The sequence below is a fragment of the Coturnix japonica genome, chromosome 12, assembly GCF_001577835.2.
Source record: "Coturnix japonica isolate 7356 chromosome 12, Coturnix japonica 2.1, whole genome shotgun sequence".
Taxonomy (NCBI): domain Eukaryota; kingdom Metazoa; phylum Chordata; class Aves; order Galliformes; family Phasianidae; genus Coturnix; species Coturnix japonica.
The window spans coordinates 14,596,620-14,618,416 of record NC_029527.1 but is presented as its reverse complement, the minus strand read 5'-3'; the positions used below and the strand labels follow the sequence as shown (position 1 = coordinate 14,618,416).

Sequence of the window (21,797 nt, the reverse complement as noted above, 5' to 3'; positions counted from 1 at the left end):
CATGCTTCTTCGGGTAAAAAACAACAACAACAACACAAAACCATATGTAAGATCCATCAGAAATTACACCTGCATATAAAAATCTACCACACTTACAACTACTTGCAGCCAGAATAGCAGCAGCACAAAGACAGCTTTTACATAAAAGAGTGTAAAAAAAATGCATATTTTTTTTTAAATAACCAGGTCATGATTACACCAGCTTGCAAACTTTAAAAAAACTGAAATGTTTTTATGTAAGTAAATAAATTTGGTAGAGTTTGGACTGGGCTTTGTTAATGTAACAGACAGACTTGTGATACCAGTATTGATTTGCAGTAGTTTCATACTTCAGTGAGTTAATAGGTTAAAGAGTTGGTGGCAATACATATCCAGCAATAAATGAATGCAAACCAATGTGCTGTATCTGCTGTGTTATTGTGGTGCTGCCATCTAACCTGGGCCAGCTTACGTGACACTATCTGCCATTAAGGCCCCTGGCTGAATGAGAGAAACCACAAGCACTGGGTTTGGGTGGAGGAACCAACCTAGAGGAGCTCACCTATGGAAAGCCCCAGCTGCAGTCAGCTCCCCAAATGGCAGCTGACCTGTGCACGTTCCAGACATCCCTAATTGATTTCACAAAACTAGGAAACTGAAGAAGAGCTCAAATACATTCTTTCAGTCCAAATATTTACACTGGCAAACATTTGTATATCCGTCAGCTTTGTAATCTCTAGGCTTCTGGAGAGCCTAGGACAGTCTCTTAAGTAGCTTTCTCCAGTTTTGATTAGCTGACTCCATCGCCAGCCCTATAAATATTCTTAACATTTGCACCCAGTGGACCAAGTATTTTGTTGAGCAGACTAATTGGTTCACAACCCCTGCTAAGTATCAGCCATATCATCCCCAACTGCCATAGGCGACTATCATCATTAGCCAAGTGACAATCTCCCAGAGAATTTTGGCTCTTTAATCTCAGTTTTCCCCGAGGACATCAGACTTATTACAGGTTAAACCTATCAGAGTTCGTTCCTTTCCTACACTGTATCTCAGCAAAGAAGGATAAACCTTCCAAACACGGCAATAAAAAGGAAAGAAATGTCCAAATATCCCTAAAGGGACCGCAACGATCTATAGGCCTTGGGCTAAGGCAGGGAAGAGAGAGGGACAGATTTTGACTGCATACAAATCAGCTAAGGTCTGCCACCAGTTTCCAGGAGGCCATCCAGAGAAGCATGATTTAACTGATTCCACTCATAAGGTTGGTCCTTGATCCTCTACAGACATGGTGTTAATGCCAAAATGCCATGGTCACCACTTGAAGGGCGCCAGCTTCAAGCAATGCACATCTGCCCCCAAAACTTTGTTGTGACTCCTCGATCTGGAGATTTAGACAAGGAATGAGGGTTGCTTTCAATTAAAAAAACAACAACAAAAAAGTTCTCAAGCAAAACTTCTAACTGTCAGAAAGACCTGGAGTATTAAGGAGTATTAAGATCTCTCACTTCAAAAGACAGACACATCACAGACATCAGTAGCTCACAGGATGCTATTCAGAACCGTAGATGCTCCCTCTATTATTTTTCCTGAAATAGGGCAAAAAACACAGTTACAAAGAATTCCTCTCTTCATTGCACCTCTCCCCTTTCTAAAGGAGAAAAGCAATCATCTTAGTGCAAAGTCCTCTGGCAATTGTCAGCAGTGAGCATCTTCTGGATTGCCTGCTTTCAGACCAAACTATTTGTCATCTTAAAATTATCGTTACCTCACTGATGCTGCAGATTCACCTGCCCATTTAAGACAAGTATGGGAAATGAGATTTTTAACCACTGATCCCAATCCCAGCCCAGTTGAAGGCAGTGAGATCCTCGCCTATGTGCTGACAATATGATTTGTAATGCACAACAGTGACTTTTCCTTTTTTTTGGTCAATCAGTAACAGATTCTCTCCAGCTCTTCCACTGCCATCTTCCAATTGTTGTTTTTCCTTTCTTATTAGACGGGCGAAGAACAGACAGGCTTTACCACAAATCGCACATCTCCTAAAATAGTGAGAAGCCACACAAGCAGCTAGTGGCCAAGGATCTCAGAGGGCAAACACAAAGGCAGAGCAGAGATGCTGTGTGTCTTTGGGTTGATGAAAACACTTCTATTAAGCTGGCCTTAATGATGCTCATGGAGGCAGTGTTTTATTTTCATCAAGTATTAGTGCATTTACCTCGACCCACCTAACACAATTGCGTGGTTTCTTTACAAACACTCTCCCAGTACCATAAACATTGGAACAGCCTCCACATTTGCCTTCTTGAAACAGTGAAATTTCCTCTATAACTTCCATGGCTGCTGTAAGGATGCACTGATAAGCTGCAAATCCTTTGCCAGTTCTAACCCAGACCCTACATTTTTCATGAGTTTATTCTGTCTCATACAATGTTCACGTTGTTCTGTCTTCTGCTTCATATTATTTTTACCCTCTTTTCCCTACATCACTTGATCAAAACAATATTTCAGTATTACTTCCATTTTCATCTTATCTGCAACACCAATTAAGAAAAAATAATAACAGAAGTGGTCAAAGCAGCAAGCGTGTCAAAGATAATTAATAAAAGAAGGCAGTGAAGGCAGCTCAGTCATGGACACTGTCTCTTGTGTCCAACTCTGTAACAAAGCCATTAACTATAGTGTTAACCATCAGAGCTACACCGCAGCCATACCCCCCACCACAGAAAGCCATCAGCATGAACTGTACTTCTTTTTTTCCCCCTCTTTGAGCCATGCTGAGAAATCTCTGCAATTTGTAGCTTTGGAAAGCCTCCACATTCACATTCTAATTTGAAATGATATCTCCCCTGTCAAAACATGCCTGGGGGCAAGTCACTTATGAAAAAGGAAAAGGAAAAAAAGGCAAAAAAAAAAAAAGATAGCAGTCTGAATCTTCTCATCTGCTCTGAGTCACAACATCTGCCACAACAAGTTCCTGCAGCCAAATACATGGAAAATGCAATCTGCAGGGAGGAACCCCCAAATAAAAGTGATACCCCAAAGCAGAAGAAAACTGAATCACCTCTCCATAACTGCAAAGACATGGATGTGAAATATTAGAACCAGAAATCATTAGTAGACAAGCTCTCTGGCACTTCCTATATGCCCACATTTGACAACTATATGAACTAGTAGCTGTATATTCATATCTACATTCATGAAAACACACTGTACATGGGTAACTTCAAATTTCATAATTCATGTCTCCAGAATGACACTATAGCCTGGTACCCTCCATATTGAGCCGCTTTGTTTTTGTTTGTTTTCCTTCCAGCCTCATCAGATGCTGCCAGTGCTTCAACTCCCTTCCAGGAAGATGGATAATATCACGTTCAAAAGCCCAAGGCAAAAGTTATTGCCTATTACACAAAACAGTTTGTAAAAACACATATGCTGAAGACCTACTGCCTCCCAAGCTCATTTCTTTTTCCAAAAACTGCCATGCTCATTAAATAAAACCACACCAAAATAGCAATCAATTTAAGTCTGTGGATCCATATATCTCTACTGTGTCCACATCATCTCCACACTTTACCTGCTCAGGGGGTACAACCTGAATAAATAGGCACTTCCAAGGAAACAGTGAGGAACCTTGCAGGAAGTGCAAATCATCAACACATGGAGACATTAATTACTCCTATATTCAGGAATGGCCTGTGTGCCATTTATTAATGCCATTTCATAAACATGACTTTCCCGAAACAATAATAGATTTGTTTCATTTTATTTGACTGAAGTTTAATTCACCAAATAGCCCCTGGACTATGGAAGCCTGAAAACGAACTGCATTTCTACTGGATTATTTTCTTCTATCTTCAATAGAAGGCACCTCCTCAACAGGCCAAGGGTGGTCAAAATGCATCTGAGATAGGAAGCTGTGTACAGAATACATTAAAAAGGACTGCTAATATATTCTTATCTTTGACACTAACTATAACTGCATTCAGAGAACATTCAAGACAATATAGAAAAGACCAAATGAGTAAAAAATAAAGAAAATATTAAAGGGCTCTTTGAGAAGGAATGAAAGAAATTGGCAGTATTTCACATACAGATTAAGTATTTCAAGGAATGAATATGACAGGTGTACACAACAACAAGTGAAACAAGGTCAAACAGTCACTTTAATTATCACGTTGGAATTAAGAGACAGCAAACAAAGTGGGCAAGAAAATCATAATAAGTAATTGACTGTGAACTCTCTGACAAAATATTACTGATACAAAGGGCATCGTGGTTAGCAAAGTGATTACATGTTAAAAGTGTTAATAATACTTTCACAAGGCAGGGTAGGAATTTAAGGGCTATTGATCGTGTGTTTTGGGATGGAAGCCAAACACTAAGTGCTTGGTAAGAGGAAAACAGTTTTTTCAGGGTTGTGCTGTTCCTTAATTGTCATAATGAGAGTTCACAGGAGGGGGGGTAGGAAAGCTGCGTTTTTGGTTGGTTGGTTTCTGTGGGGGTTTTTCCCCCTGTTTTCTTCAGGATGTTGAGTCATCCAGTATTAGTTACTCACAAAGATAGGTTTCTAAGTTAATTGGATCTTTAATCGGATTGAATAGGGTAATTCCTACCTCTCTGTTCCTAATGGATGTCACAATGTCATGAGTTAAACACTGAAGTGCCGCTCTGATTTGAGAGCAGCTTCTGGGGAATCCTTAGGCGAGGACAATTATTCAGATGTCCATTTGAGGAAGAAAACGGTTGTCAAGGTCAATAGATTTCCAGGAGTATTTTGGAATAATTACTGCCCAGTTAGTCAATTATTACAGATAGAGAGAACATTCTTGCATGATATTTTTCTCCAAAGAACACATTTTAATCATCCTGCTCGTTTCAAGGAGGACATTACCATAATAAGCCCAGGTTTTAGCAAAGCCCAGAAAATGCCCACATTCTGGCCCAGAAGTAAGAAAACTGCTGTTCACTGTTGCTGGCTATGGGAAATGTTGATGGTCACAGAAGGCAGAAACTATTGACCTACCCAGAGCTGCAGGTAATTCAGAACCTGAATTGATCACAAAGAGTCTACGTTTTTGTTAAACAGTGTGGAGGAAACGTTGCTAATTTCCATTGAAAAGATCCCGGAATATTCTTCTCAAATCCAAAAGCAATATAGGAAATGTTGCTAAACAAAGGTAATGACTTTGCAACGAACTTCTAAAAGACAAAAGAAAATCAACACAAAAGTCAATTATGTTATGCAAGTCATTTCTCGGTGCAAAACAAGTACAAGCTCAACTGGACGCTCCCACAACAGCAAAGTGATGTACAGTGTTCCAATTCCATTACTACTGCAGATCCAGAGACAAAAATCCAGATTTGAGCAGCAAATATGCCTGGACCATGACCTTCAGCTGACTATTCCTCTTTCTCATAGAAGAATCACAACGTGGCATTTAAATTAATGACTACCTGATTATCAGGCATTGTGAGCACTTGAAACAAAGCATGTTTCCCTGGAAAAAAAGGACAACATAATCACTGATATCATGAAACTATTTCATGAGGACAAATACTTACAAAGATATAATGCATCCAAATCAGCTGAGACCAGTAGGCTTCCTTGCTGGATTTCCTATGTTTGTTTTAACAGTACAAAAGCACAGCCCTTTTAAAATTTTATTGTGACACATCTGAGTGAATAAGGTGAAGGGCAACCAAGACCACAGTGATAGCTTGCTGCTGATAAGGAGGAACCCAGACAATCCATGACATGCCCTTCACTCCTGGGGAACATGCCATGGCCCTCAAGGGGGAAATAGCCCTCAGCCCCATCACATCTAAGTGAAGCTGATTGCTGTGTCTGCTTGTGGAGCAGCAGAACGGAGAGCCTGAGGTGCCAAACGCCCAAATGGCAAATGGGAGGCTTCTCCATCATCATTAACAAAGCAGAGGATCCAAATTTGCTGTTTTGACTATGTAACAGATGACTCCAGCGCTGCCAACACTCAAGGTGTTTCAGTGCCAAAACTCACTTTGCTGAGACATATGCTCTCAAATTCAGAAAAAAAAAGCACTCCATCTCTCCACTCAAAATTCCTTCCTTCGATTCTGCTTTCTATATTCATTCTTCTCTTTTTTCTTAATCTTTTTCCTATGACTGACTTTCAAAGCTCACAGAATTTAAGGCACTTGAGCCCTTCTATACTTTTCCCCATTGACTGCAAATTCTATCCACCAACGTGCATTTGAATGTCCCTATCACACAAGACATCCAGCCTCAGTCTGAACACACCATGATGCATTCCAGTGGTTAATCACAGATAAAAAAGTGCGCTTAATGTCCAGCTTGACATTGTCTGGCTCCAGCTTCCAGCTATTGGTTCTTATTATTCTTCCCTCTTCTTGATTAAAAAGCTGGGTATGCTTCCCCCATGGAAATACTTCTCCCCATAATCAAGTCCCTTCTCAATCCTCTTTTTGATGAGCTAAGCAGATTAAATTCTCTAAACCTCTCACTGAGGGGAATTTTTCTCCACTTTTCAAATCAATACTGTGGTTATTTTCTTGACTTATCAGTTTTGCAAACTTTTTTAAACTGCTGTCACCAGAACCACTCAGTTTTTCATGCTCTGAGATGAAAACCACACCAACAAGTGCTGATCCTATGTCAAAAGGTCCTTCAACCTCAGCATTCCATTGAGAAGCCATCTGCTGCTCTTCCTTGCCTGCTGTGCCCCTTTCCCATCCTTTCAGGATGACTCCCCTGACAGATGCATCCTGCAGCATGTTCACTAAGGCTCACACTCCTAAGAGGATGGGAGAAGGAACACCTTGCCAGCTCAGTCTGTTCCTTAGAACTCATTATTTTCACACTACCAGTATTGCCTTACCCACGATTTTGGCAGTGGTCATTAAATTTCCATGTCCAGACTATTGATAGTGACATTAAACTGACTCAGGACCAGTTCTCATTCTAATGAAGCTGCACTAGAAGCACACATTTCAAAAAAGGATCCTCATGGACAGATATCATTTCAAATTTGTTGGACACATCTCAATTCATCGAGCAGAGCACTGACAGTACTAACTATCATTCTAACTTCTTTTCTCTTAAACTGAAATGTCAGCAGATACCAAATATAACACCTAGAGAACTCTGCCACAAAGCTGCTTCGCTACCTGTACCCAGCAATCACATAACCTCACCAGGAATAGTCTTCCTTTACTGAAAGCTCCAGAGACTGATCTTAATTCTCTCTTCAAACTCCATATTAACTCAGTCCTCTATCATTTGTTTTTTCGGGTATTGATGCCAAACTCTCCAGACAACCATCCCCTTCCTCATTCTGCTTTCTCTCTTTGCACTCATGCTGCTCCAGTGTGCTCACAGCACACCATGACGCTTAAGAAGCCACCACTAGAAAGCAGAAGGTCTCCCCAGCTCACACATGCAGTCCTTAGATAACCAGCATTACTGACCCGGAAGTGTTGTTTTACTAACAGCCAAAAATATTTCAGCATCCCTGTATGACATATCTCTACCTTTCCCAAAGACATGAAGACGCTCTGATGGACATACCATCCCTTTAATACAACACACCTCCCCTACCTTCCATCCGCTCACCTCAGTTAATCTCCCTAATTTTACCAGGGATGCCCATTTTATCACCCTGCAGCATCCCTGCAAGTCTCTGCCCCAGAAGTGCTCTGAGTTCCAATGCTTAAACAAAGCTCAGCCCAGCACTCCATGATCCTAAGTGGAGTGGACACATCCCGTCTCCAAGGTGTGCTGCAAATTGCTGGATTAACACTGCACAACCCTAAAGCAGTGAAGCATTTGGAATATAAGCTGTCGTACATTATTTACCTGTTGCAAAGTTACAGTTCAATTACTGAGGTAATATCTCATTCAGGCAGAGGGGGGAAAAAAGAATGCAAATGAGTGAATTTAAATTCATCTCATTTAGAGGTCTAAAATATTTTAAGGGCCAATTCCCTCTCCAGGGACATTTGGATTCAGGGATTATAAGAAACATAAAACTATAAATGGTTAAATGGATTGCCATTGCCTGAGCTTCAAAAGCTTTGCATACGTTACTCTTTTCAGGGAGTGCATTATATAAATAACACTGCAAAATGCACCGCTCCTTTCTATAGCAGTACTATGTAAGGATAAAAAATTTGGTCAAACCATGACCCATTACAAGGAGCTTTGTGCACAGACAAGCTTAGCATACATTTTGGAGGATGATAGTGGAAGAGGTTTGTACAGAGAATACTGCTTGTCTGCTGAATACAAAGATTATCCCAGATTTTTTTTTACCCATTTTGTGATACACACGATACAATTTGTTTGCTGCCTGTTGGGTTTTTTTTTGTGGGTTTGTTTTTTTTTCCCCTAACAAATACTGAAACATATTTCTTATGCACAATGATGATATTTTTATCTCAGTCTGCCGTGGAATTAGGTGAGGTTTCACTGCACAGAGTTGCCTGTCAGCAGGAAGGGCTCACAATGACAATGTGCTGCACTGGCAGGGTAATTAGGTACAGCACTCAGAGATGTGGGATCCTACACACATGGAAGCCAACTGGAGAAACTTCTGTTCCTTAGGGGCTGCACAAGCAGGTGGGCTGTGGTCCTTTTGGTGCCACCATACCTACTGCACTTTACCTCTATTTTAAAGCACTGGGCTCTGTCTAACTCAGTTCTCAGCAATTCCCTCAGCACACTTCCCAGCAACTGGACACCATTTGGGCAGAAATTAGTCGAAGTCGCTTGCCAGCAGGGCAGGTAGAATCACCAGTTGAACGCCACAGAGCCACAAACGTCAGGGATGCTAAAACCCAACATGAGAATCAGATATAGTAAAAAGCTCAGATTTAGGTAGAAGCCTCATCCAGCCTCATTCTATCAGTAATAGAGAGGTGCATTTGTCATGCAGGTAGTCAGTTCTGAGCAAGTAGCGTGTATTTCAATGGCAGCCCCTGTACATGGAACACAGTAGTTATTCTCCTGCTTTGTACGCCTGGGACAGCCCTTCAATCACAACCGCTCAGTAGCTTACAGCACAACATCTGTAGTTTGCACAGCTTGGGAAACAGGAATATTCACTGCTGTCTCATGCTGTTTTGTTTCCAGTCAAAACAAGAACATGCTTCTCGATTGGGGATGCTGCAGAGAAGTTTGTCACACACTTGTTTGCCCACGCACACGGCCTGACCCTGTTCTTCAGGAGCCCAGATGGTAGGAGCCAGCGTAACTCAATCAGCCAGCACAACCACCGTCGTTTGTATCAGTCACGGATCTGAGCCATTACGCCTATTTCTCCAACTGGTTAGGCTGTAAATTAGATTTTCATCACTCTCGGGACAAAAACCTGACTCTGCAGAGGTCAGAGCGAGTTTGACCATCTATTTCAGCGGCGCCGTGACTTCACCACTGGTTTCTGTGTGCAGTATTAGTCCTTAAAGTCATGCCAGCAGAGTGAGGTTATTATTTCCTATGAAAAATAAAATCTTCCATTGGTACAAATACCGATGGCTCAGTTAGTAAAGACAGACTGTGATGGGTGTGAGACTGATTTTGCAGATATTTCAAGATCTACAGATGATCCTTTATTACCGATTCCCTAATTCCAGTAAATTAAACAGAACCACACACAAAAGAACACCTGCATATAAACAAAAGCCATTGAGTCAATCACTACTGCTACCTGAAAGCACTGTTAAGGTATTTTCCAAGCAAAAAAATAATAATAAGTCTGTCCTGAAAAAACAATTTTATTTTTCCTACAAGTAAAGCAATCTTTCATCAAGACTAATTTTATTTCAAACACTGAGGCTTGCACGAAGGCACCAGCCATTATTTACCAAATGCTGTTGTAGGTTTCTGTCAGTTTTAATACACAGAGCAGAACAGACTGATGCATCTTTCATATAACCCATGAAGCTACCGAGATGCTCCCCTTCAAGGCAGCCCCCTCCTCTCCTGCAGAGCACCTGCAGCCACCACCCAAGCACTGAGGCTGTGGCTCATGCAGAAAACTGGCAAAGAAGATGCAGACTGAAAGATGGATTTGTCCAATTTTCCTTCTTCCTCTGGGAAGGCTCCTACCTGATGAATTGAATTCATCTGGGATGCTGGCCTGAAAAGTGACCATCAGCCTTCCCCATCACCTCTGGGGGATCCCATTAAACAGAGACAATCAAAAAGAGATTGTTTCAAAAGCAGTGAAGCCATCTTACTGACCATGCTACACTGAAGGCAGAAAGAACACACTCCTTTAGACGTGCTTCTGTGAAAATGCAGTCTTGCACTGTCACTACTTGAAAACAGTTAAAACTTCTATTCAAGAGGGCAGATCCCACCATTACAGATGACCTTCATACAAGTCTATCCTATCTATAATGCTCCAGCCATGTCTGCCCCAGATAACCCACCAGGCTAAAGATGGTCCTCTGCATGTGCTACAAGGGCACATCTCACTGCTACCTCACCTGCGGCACAGAACTATCTGTGTCCAAAAAAGGGCTACAAAGTTGGGGGAAGGGAGAGAGTTCTTGCTCTCCCCAGTGTCCTCTTCACCCCTAACCCAAGTCCATCCTCACCACACCTCCATTTTCATCTGATTGCTGATTCAGCAAAAGGAGGAAAACTGCCTGAAAAGAAAAACTGGCAATTTTTTCCACAAGTGGAAAAAAAGAGAGGGCTAGCAATGGTCAAAAGAAGATATGAATACTTAAAAAGCCTAACAGAGAACATAACATAAATCTTGTCCTTCTTAAACAGAACAGGTGCTGGAGCTCACACTCCCAGCAACTAGCAGTAGTTTGGCTGTAACAATATTATAAATACTAAATTTTATGACAAACTGTTTTCCATCTGCACTTTGTGGAGTTTCGTACATCCAGGTGTAATGAAGGAAGAAGGAAACATCTGCTAAGAGGAATGCTGCAACCTCAGAAAATAGCAGACTGCACCGGCTGTGTGATCAGCACAGTGCATTGCATAAAGGGTGCTGGAATCTAACAGCCATATAAAACCAAGGCACTAAGCATCCCAAATATCTCTCCCTGGCCTTATCTGTTTATGGAGCACAGGCAATCACTAGTCAACATTTGGGTATGCAAATGTACTTACAGAAATCAATGTATGAGACAGATACAAGGGCATTAATTCAGAGAAGAAGAAAAAAAACAACTTGAGTCTGGGGCATTGATTTTGACACAAAACAGAACAACATACCTAAATCTGGACCGAAAAAGTAACACCACAAGTAACAACATGAAAAATTCCAATGAAATATTAGGAAGATTCCTACATGACATCTTCAGATACATAGAAGTATCTTCTCTGGCTAAAAGCGCAACCAAAATCGTGCTAATAAAGCTCTAGTAACTGGGACTAATATTAATTCCTCAATAAAGCACATGTAAGTACTTTCCTTTTGGCATTCACCACTCTTCCTGTAGATGACAATCTGTTAACCACCAGCCCTTGAAGGTAAGTTGGATATGTTCCTCTATATTGCATGGACATCCATGGAATATGGCATCTACTCCACAACTGAAAATAAGAGAAACAGAAATACATGCCAGCTTACTCAGCAAAGAAATCTAATAATTCTTCTCACTCTCTTCACCACAGTCATACATTTGTTCCCTGCAAATGACGAATATTCTTACATATTCACAGATCTCCAGCCCTTGTGATGTTTATTTCTTACTGGAACATTTATTTCTTGCTGCGGAAGGTAATAAATAGCCAGCTTGTTCTAAAGGATTCAGATTGACTCATTGCCCAGGAACCCAGAGGGACACATGGGAGCAAGATGAACACAGGACCCAGCCTAGAAGTCCACAGATGATGAACAGTAATGATCTTAGCTTAGCACTAATGGCAAATGATGAGTTGAGTTTTGGTTCTCTGTGGTCCATACACAGCAGCAGTTACTATCTGCAATTCTGTACAACCCCTTCCAGCCCAGCCAGCCAGTAAATCATTCAGGACCCAAGATCTTTATTTAGGAAACAATAAAAATCCCTGAATTCTTTTTTCTCACCAAGAAAGAGAAATCTTTCAGAATGCCAATGAGAAAATGAATGCCATGACAGTCCGCAATTCTCATAGCCCTGGAATACTTTTTCTTAGTTACCATTTTGATGGAAGAGGACGTGTCTACGATAACAAGCAGCCAATACAGCAAAACCACACTGAGAACCCCAAATCCACTTGCACACTGTGCAAAGGCTTTGCTCTAGCCATAGTCAGGAGGCCACAAATGAAAAGGACATCAGTAGCAGGCCTGGACAGAGTGAAACGAAACAGATACTCTGGCTTTGATTCACCCAAAAGGAATCTGGTTGGTGCAGTCACCCTGTAATGCCAACCAAAGGGCAGCAAGTGGGGATGGGACAGTTAAAAGCTCCCCTCACAAGATACACTCCACAGCTAAGATGCCAGTGGCAAGGGACAGAAAGGTGCCAATAAATATACTGCAAAAAATACACTGCGATAAAAAACAGGATTCAGCATGTATGAACTATGCAAAGGTTGCGAGAAGATAAGTAGAGCCAGTATTGGTATCTTGGGTGTACACAACAGCAATAATTCTATCTTCCTTTTGCCCTTTGAGTGCTACACCTCTTATTTCCTCACACAAAATAAGATATGCAACCCATTTCTTCCGCAACAACAACCTGGCAGACATCTCCAGACACACGGGCTGCAGGACATGCCAGGCTGCCCCGACACCGGGCAGACAACAACCAGACCCCATGTGCCATGTTGCATTTCATTTCCTCAAAATGCAGCACGGTGAGAATCCATGAGACCTCACAGGATCTCACAACTCAAGACAGCATGACAGGAACGGTTCAAAAGGCACTTGGTAGAGGAACAGCTTTGTTAGACTTCCTTCTCCTAATAGTGGATTCCCTCCCACTCCCCTAACAGAAATCTGACTGAGAAAGGACAATTGAAACTTGTTATAAAACAGTGAGCACATTAACACTAGAATATGGTTTACAAGTAAGATTTCTGCTCTCTTTTTCATACCCATGCTGCTGGCCAGGCTCAGCACTGATGCATCATTTTTAATTATCCATAATCTGAGGCAGTTTTAAGGTCAGCTTTGTGCTGGCAGGAAAAAAAAAAAAAAAGAAAAAAATCTTTAACAAAACAGAATTTCTTACTTTGCTGGACAAATATACCAAAAGAAATTGTGGCATCTTGGCAAGTTGCTAAGCAACCAGCAGCTCCAGTGTCACTTGTTTGGGATCAATTCAAGTCATTCATCAGGCGCCGCAGCGCCAGCGAAGGAATTCCAACAAATGTGCGCCTTGGGAAAGCCATGGGGACTTCCTGCCTCACAATGACACTTTCTTTCTCCGAAGATAAACTTTGTAGATGTTCTTTTGATCTGTGTGATATGTTAATCCATTATTCTTAGCATACTGCTAATGGGAAAGGCTATAATTAACTAACTGCAGCACTGTAAAGCATGCAAGATAAACTGTACTAATTAGTAGTGTTTAAAGTAGTCCCTGGCCTCTCCCACTGGGGAAACTGGAGGATCCTTCCTCATCTCAGCTGCCACTGTCCACCACATCACTTCACACGATGCACATCTACCTGCCTTCCTTTTTCCTTCCAAATAACCAAAAAAGTTCATTTTTATTGCCAAACAAGATGGCTCCAATCCAAGCCACCCACAGTAAACATAGACGTTGTGAATAATATGGTCCTTCATGTAAAGGAAGGCTTATCTACTGCACTTCTTGGGGTAGAGAAATAGAGTATTATGCCTTGATTCACTGCGTTTAATTAACAAAGCAACACACACTAAATGTCCATAGTAATTACATTCATTTACGCTGAGAACGAGTTAAATGTAATGAAGACGTATAAAGACATATATAAGAGAAGAACGGCCTCTTTATTTCAGCCACACATTCAGAATTCATTTTATCCCTCTTTTGATAAAGACAATAATAAATAGCCCCATTTTAGAGAAGGAACTGCTTTCAAAATGGAGTGTTATTTAAGGCAAAACTTCTGCAGCTCCTAGATTGCTGCACACTGTTTGACTAAAGAAATTTAATGACACTTTAGTGGTTACCATACCATACTCCACACTCCTGAAGGAACCTACAAACCTTGATACATTGTCATTTGCATCTCATTTCTATGTAACACAGCTTGGTCTTGTGCTCTTCTGCAAGCCAAACTCTGCCGCCAGCAGGGCCATGGCCTAAGGACCATGGAAAATGGCTAGCAAGAACCTTGTGCTTTCTTACAGACATTGGGAGAGGGTCTGTTTGTTTTGAAAGACAAAGGAAACCCATTACTTTGAAGCAACAGCAAAGTATTAACACAGCAGCAGTCACACAGGGATCCCTCACACCATTAATTGCCCCATGGGAGCAGTGGGTGAAGGACCACATGCCCGGCTCCAACACAACGCTGCTTCCATTCACATATGGTGATAAAAGAATAAATCACACCCATTGTTAGATACAGGCTTTTCCCCCATCTCCTTTTCCCAGATTTTTAACCACATCATAATATTTTCTGTTTGTTGTGTGTGGATTAGTATTTGTGAGAGCTGCACAACATGTGTTTAACTCAGACACTTCAAATAAACCTTTGACAGTCACACAAAAATACTACCTGTCAAGTTGTGCTGATATTCTCAAAAACGTGTTTCAAGCAACACCGTTTCCATCCAGAGCTGAGAATAAAAATGCTTGTTCTCTATCTGTTGAGTTAAAGTTGAACATCTGAACGTTATCCAACACACTATAGCCTAATTCCTTTCAGCCCCCAAATACCAAGAGGGATGTTAGTCGTGCGAGTGATGGCTATTTCCCCTCACTGCATCCGACCACTGGGAGACAGGCAGAAGGCAGCACCTCTGTTCATGCTGGAAACCCGAACCTAGCTGAGACCCCAATGCTCCCAGAAACGGCTCATAGTACGTAACTGCAGACGGTACAGCACACCCAGGAGCGGCACATCTCTACAGCAGTCACACCACTCCCCCAGAGGAGGGAAAATAAAAAAGAGCCACACACACCTGAAGACATCAGCAATTATTTAGATACCGCAGGAAAAATAACAATAACCAGATAATCTCTAAAATCATTAAGGGAAAATAAAATACATCACAATAACAGTAAACCAAGCAACAACTATTTGTCACAAATGAACAGCACCCGGGCTCGCGAACTTGAATCCCCCTAACCCAGCACAAGAGCGAGGAGCGGAATCACCTCCAAAACCACCACCACCACCACCCCCCTCTCCCCTCGGGGCTCCGCATCGCGCCCCGCCGCAAACTTTCCCGGGGCAGCGGCCGCTGGGCAGAGCCCTGCGGGGAGGGCAGCCCTGGGGAGCCGCGGGCACCTGCCGGCTCCTCCGCACCGCCGAGCCCAGCACGGTTCCTCGTTGCTTCTCAGGGCGGAGCTCTCGGGAGCGGCTACGTTACAGGGAGTAGGAGAAAGATTAACGTGAAATTCAAAGGGGCTGCGGTGAAAAAGCAGAGAGGCACCCCGCTCCCAGGGCACCCCCGAGACTCTGACCTGGAGCCCCATGCACAGCCCCCCTTCCACCGTTACCTTGGGCAGAGGAAGCAGCAGCCGGTCCTACAGCAGCAGCTCCGCAGCCCCGTCCCGGCTCTCCAAATTAATCGCTCCACCCCTCCAAAAAAAAAAAAAAAACCCCCCCAAAAAAAAAAAAAAAAAAAAAAAATCCCAACCCAGCCCCACTACACACCCACGAGAAGGAAGAGGGGTCCCTCCGTGACTGGCATCACTATCTCCTCCGGCAGCGCTTGCAGGAAGCCATGGCAACGAGCCCCTGCACCTTCCCAAACCTACTCCCGCCTCCCCCGGGGGGCCGAGCCGGTCCGGGTCCCTTCCCCTTCCACAGCCCCCACCTGCCGGATCCAGCAAAGCCTCCGCCCCGCCGCGCTCCCCCGGCGGCACCTGAAGCTGGGAGGGACGGAGGAAGGGAGGGAGCGCAGCCCCGGGCCGCCCCCCGCACCCCTCCGCCCACCTCCACCCCCGCCGGGGGGCACCCGCGGGTGCGTGGCGAGAGGAGTGAGACGCGGAGGGTTTGGGATGATCGCCCCGCGGTGTGCACGTGGTGGGGGGCTCCTGTAGGGGCACGGTGCGGCCCCACACCGCCGCTTTCCCTTCCCTCCCAGCGCACCAGTGTCATTTCAGAGGAAGGGATGTGAATCAGGAAATCTGTGCTGGGGATGGTAACCACCCTCCCTGTCCTCTCCCTCTCACCACAACGCCCCATCTTTTAGGTATCCAAACCTCTCATTTTCTCATTTCCTCTAGCACCCCTTTATTTTATTTTATTTTATTTTATTTTATTTTATTTTATTTTATTTTATTTTATTTTATTTTATTTTATTTATTTGCTCTCCAGCACACACGACCACAAAAGGAGCTCAGAGTGGACTGGAGTAGCCAGACCTTCTGCCTGCATGCTTCACTTCCATCACCCCTTTGTGGCACAGGGAAAATTTGTAAGTGCCCAGTGAAGGCTGTGATCAGAACCCTGCAGTCACTGTGCTCAGCATCTGCCTGGAGCTGCTGTGTGCAGGTCAGGCACAACCATTTTGTTGGGGTTCAGACTTCTCAGACCATCCTCTGCCTCACTGCTGACCTTTGAGTTTTTTGTTGTTGTTTTTTTCCTTTCTCTGAGCTTTGTCTAATGTGATGAACAATAATCACAATGAAAAATTCACTGACACATGGTGACACACTGGAACAGGTTGCCCAAGGAGGCTGTGGATGCCCCATCCCTGCAGGCATTCAAGGCCAGGCTGGATGTGGCTATGGGCAGCCTGGGCTGGCATTTGATGACCCTGCACATAGCAGGGTGTTGAAACAAGATGATCGTTGTGGTCCTTCCCAACCCAGGCCGTTGGGTTCTGCAGTAGCACTCAGCCTTGTTTGTTGATGTTCTGGCAAATGAGTGGTGTTCATCTCCAGCAGATATAGATATAGGTGGCTGAGCTCACTCTTTGGACAGGAAGTAAGTCATCAAAATTAAGGCAAGCTACTATAAACTGAATGTGGTAGTAAAAGAAAATGTGAGAACTGGTAGGGAAAAGTGTAGAATAATTGAATATTTCCATTCTGTGCTGAGAAAGCAAATGCAAAAATCTTAAAGCAATGTTATGTTTGCTATTTTAGTTATGCAAAGTCAGGCAATTCATAGATAATAACTTCATATTAAACTATGCTTCTATCAATGTGTGCCCGTATAAAAGCCCATTTCCTCACTGAACGTATGGAGAAAAGCTTCTGCTGTGTAAGGAAGCCATGTGGTGGTTGCTTGGCGAGCTCTGGTGCTGTGCGCATGGATTTATGTGCAGCTGAGATGAAGCCCAAAGCACATGTAAGGAAATGGGAGTTTTCCCTTTGAATCCAGCTCTCATAGCCAAATCCTGAATTGACTTACTGTTTAGTCCAAAGACAGTCAAATGCTGTATTTACAGCACATTACTTTCCAAAGTAGCCAACAGCTAAGCAACAGGCCTGTGCTCCCATGCAGCGGAAACCTCAGAACATAAATGGAAAAGGAGATGGCTGCAAGGGGCTGCCTTGGCTGTGTCACAGCTGCCAACACATCCAGAAGCCATTTGTTTGGCTATTTGATATGGAGTCATAGTCCAGAAGCAACCAAAGATTTGTTGATGTTTTGGCAGTCCCAGGGTTGATCTTTGCAGGGCTCTGCCACAATGAAGAGACAACAATTTACAGTGCCTACAGAGACAACACTTACAGTGCCTGCTGGAGGCAGGACTGCTGCCAAAGTCAACTTCCCACGCTGCTCGTACCCGTGTTGCCATACCCACCCGCAGGTACGCACTAAGGCAAACAGAAACAGGCTGGGCTGCACAGTGCAGCGGCCGCAGAGATTTCATTTCTGAGGCTGGCCCAGCTTTCAGATCCCCTCTGGCAGCATGATCTCACCAAGACCTTCCCACATTTCCAGTCTGCATCACGCAAACCATTATATGGTTTTCAGTTTGTGACACATAACTGTGCAGAAAGTCCTCCTTCGGCTGATGGAAAAGTCAAAGCACTCAATCTTACCAAAAGCTTCTCCACACTTAGAAAGTGAAATGTGTTCATGTTCATAAAAAGATGTGGCACTGATCACATCCATCACCAGGACTACGGTTTGCTTTAAGTATTAAAGTTCATAATCCATTGTACTTTAGATTACCCAGGTTAAGGAAACAGTAAAAATGCTACAGCACTTAAGTCACCACAGCCCAAAAATAAAGAGAGAGAAACACAGTTTAGGTGTGTCCATGGCTCTACAGAATTGCTCTATATTTGGGGATTTCCTGCTGAAAGTCAAGGAGCTTTTTCATCATACCTATTGCTTGCTGTGAGAATTAGAGACACTGGAAAAATCCATTTCATCTCACTAGGCTGGCATTGATAACATTTAACATCCACATTAAATGCATGATGTTATATCAGCTATAAGAAAAAACTCCGAATATTTACGTCAGGAGTTGTCTAAAGAAATCAGAAGCATTAGAGGGTGTGCCTGCCTCCACTTTAACTCATTACCTGGTTCACTGCACACACTCCCTTCAAGAAACACCCACCATGTGAAAACCAGTCCCAGGGTCTAATGGGAGGCTCTGAATTTTCCCAGTTTTACTCTAAACATCATTGGAGGTACACAAAACGCTCGGGACAAAAGAAAGGTTTTCTTCAGAGAAAATTCATTTCACAGGTATTTGCCAGCACACATCCCACTGCCGCAGCTCGTTAAGGAAGATGATGTAATTTTTATGAACAGGTAGATATGCAAAAATGTGAACATACTTGAATACCAAGAGCTGCAATCTGCTTTTTTTCTTTCATTTTCTTTCATGTTGGTTTTTTTTGTTTTTTTGGTTTTTTTTTTAAAGGAATAGGTTTGTGGGAATCAGGTCTAGACCTGGACAAATTAAATGGCTGACCAAATTGACTTCATGTTTAAATTATACCAGCTGGGATGTAAGCAGAGAAGAACAAAGCTGCATTTGATAGCATGAGCTCATAGGGAGGGAGAAACAGAGTGATGCACATGCCATTAATGATTTGTTAAACATGTACCTGAGTATACATCAGTAACACTCAGCTTTGAAATGTTGAAAACTAGATGGGTCTTGACCAGAGCAGAGAAGCTACAGACTTCTGTTACAAAGATGTTAATCTTCATAATGAGAATACAAGAAAAATCCACGTGATCAAGTACACCACATTTAAAACAAATAGAAGGGAATATTGGTTATCGCAGTTAGAAGCAATCCCAAGGATGCTGGCTTTGAAGAACCCCGAGTGAGATGTTGGCTTCTGTGTGTGTGCGTGCAATCTTTTAAAGGCTGGATAATTTTATGACCACTAATAACATTTGTAGCTATGCAAGCTAAGATAATGACAAGGGTAATCAAATCTCATGCTTCAGGGCATAAATTGATTGCTTGGAGGGACTATGGAGGTTTTTCTTTTTTCCCACTACTGAGTACATGATTTCACAACTGACTAAGTGCATTACAAGGGATTGTTTGCTGCCATAGCTAGACAATTGATCCAATCTGCAATAATGACACCAAGATACACTGAGCTGCTTGCACACCTATCTGCTTTTCAAGCACTGATAAAATTCACCAAATTCACTGAAGTATTTGGTTTTTACTTTCCAGTGTTTCTTTTGAAAGAAAGCACTAAAATCCAGATCCAAACCAAAACAACAACAACAAAACCACAATTTAGGGGCAAGGATCTTAAAATGAATCTTAAAGTCTCAAGTTAGGCAAGTTGGTCCCTCCAGATTCAAATTCAGATACAAAAATTAGGATGAAAACCAGACAATTAATGAAGTATCAATTCACGACACAGGCTGGCCCACACATCTCTAATGTCCAGTTTCTATGGAATATCCATTTCAGAACATGCTTTTGAAGACAAGCATGCATTTTCAGGACTCACAAGGTTCTGCTCCCAGCTCGGGGCAGAACTGAGCCCCAGCTTGGTTAGGGTGATGGCTCTGCCATCTCATCCTACTTAGGTACTCCACCACAGTCCCGTTCTCCTTCAGGGCCTGCTGTATATGGTTGGCGTGCACCAGTTTCTAGGGTGGAATTACGAAACGAAAAGTCTGCAATAGAACAGCTGTGCTAAATGGTAGAGCCATGCATGCCCAGTCACCCACTACACAATAGGACAAGTTCACTTACAAAGAAAACCAAGGACCATGCTCACAAAGAAGTGCTATCTGAAAATGTATCTTTGGTCTCTGAGCAGAACTGGCACTAATCCCAGAAAGAGCAAACCACAATATTCAGAGAAATGGAATCATGACTCATGTCAGGACAATGGCATTGATCTCATTCATTTGTGTAAGAGATTAAAGAGGCCTAGGGATAAAGATTTGCCATTTCCTGAACAATAACTGCTAGACATAGGACAAAACGTCAGCAACAAGCTCTCCTCAGTTGTTCCTATTCTTGCTTGGCATGGAGGTGGGCTGTGAAGAACAAAGCCTTGCATGGGTCACCCATGAATGCAGACTTATCCTTACTCAGTGATGAAGATGATAACCAGTACTCACCAACTACTGAAATTCTTTTTTTTTTCTTTTCTTTTGCTTTCTGTCAAGGTCAACAGATACCATTTGCACTGAATGCCTATTGCCAAAACCCTGCACTGATAGAACACAACCTGATCATCTTTACTTCCCTACAAGAAAATGAAAATTTGTATTTTAAATAAATGATACGCCCGTGTTTTTTCCACTGAGAGTCCAACAGAGTTGGATTATAGTAACAGCTGACATTTACAAGATCATTATATCTACCCTTGAAACTGAGCAAAGTCACAGTTGTGAGAGTAAATGGCTAATTTACCCCACTCCCAGTTTCTGCAGCCACACCAACAAGGTGATTACAGGGGGCTTTGTCTTCACCTTTATGGGTGAAGAATTGATGAGATTGATCTCCTAAGCCACAAACAAACAGTTGTCTTGGCCGAAGCTGTCATTTGTATTCTTCCATTTTTTATGCCCATACAATGAACTGATTTTATTAAAACAACCCACACTACAGTCCAAATGAAAAACAAAACACTAGATGGGTTGTTGCTGAGCCATTTGGTGATCCCTGCACTGCTTTACCATTTTAATCTGACTGGTGGGTTGCAGAGTGTTCAATAGGTCACCTGCATCAGCAATTCCAGTCCAGACAATTTGCTTCTAAATACTACGTGGTATGATACACATTTTCCAATTACATTTCAGACTGCCTTCAAATTCTACCAGACAGACAAAGTTATATGAAGAATAGGAGGCTTAGGAAACAACAGCATACAATTAACTGTTTATTAAAACGATATTTGTGCACAGTCAAGCTATCAGCAGTTATACAGAATTATTAATGCAAATAAGGAGGCAATAGATTGTTCACCAGGAGAAGGCTTCTTTAATAAACACTGGCAATTCTCATGGAACAAAGCACAGAGATGATTTATCCCTCTTCAGTGTCCTTCAGACAAGACAGCCAAGGTGAAAAAAACATTAGTTCTGTGAATATCATGGGCAGTAACTGGGAAAACACTCCATTTAAACAAGTGTACTGGATTACCATTCAGCCCTCACATATATATATATATATATAAATGTTTATGTAAACTGATGCTATGGAAACCTTGGAAAATGTATGAAAAATAAGCATCACTCATTTATACTGGAAGTATTGATGCCAGGCCAAGGTGAGGAGTTGGAGTCAAAAATTACATTT

General features: G+C 42.5%; 1 protein-coding gene across 10 annotated transcripts in view; it reads right to left on the bottom strand.

Annotated features, from left to right (window-relative positions):
• Positions 1–16,006, bottom strand: part of CHL1 (cell adhesion molecule L1 like) — a 106,256-nt gene extending 90,250 nt beyond the window's left edge. For 2 of the 10 annotated variants that reach the window (XM_015875304.2, XM_015875305.2), the window contains exons 1-2: positions 15,912–15,943; positions 15,592–15,673 (exon numbers count right to left, since the gene is read on the bottom strand). The gene's annotated coding sequence lies outside the window, so the exon portion shown is untranslated. Of the gene's footprint in view, positions 1–15,591; positions 15,674–15,748; positions 15,881–15,911 lie in introns of those variants that run through there. The other 8 variants (XM_015875295.2, XM_015875302.2, XM_015875297.2 and 5 more) reach the window with 6 other exon arrangements.
• Positions 16,007–21,797: the final 5,791 nt, after the last annotated feature.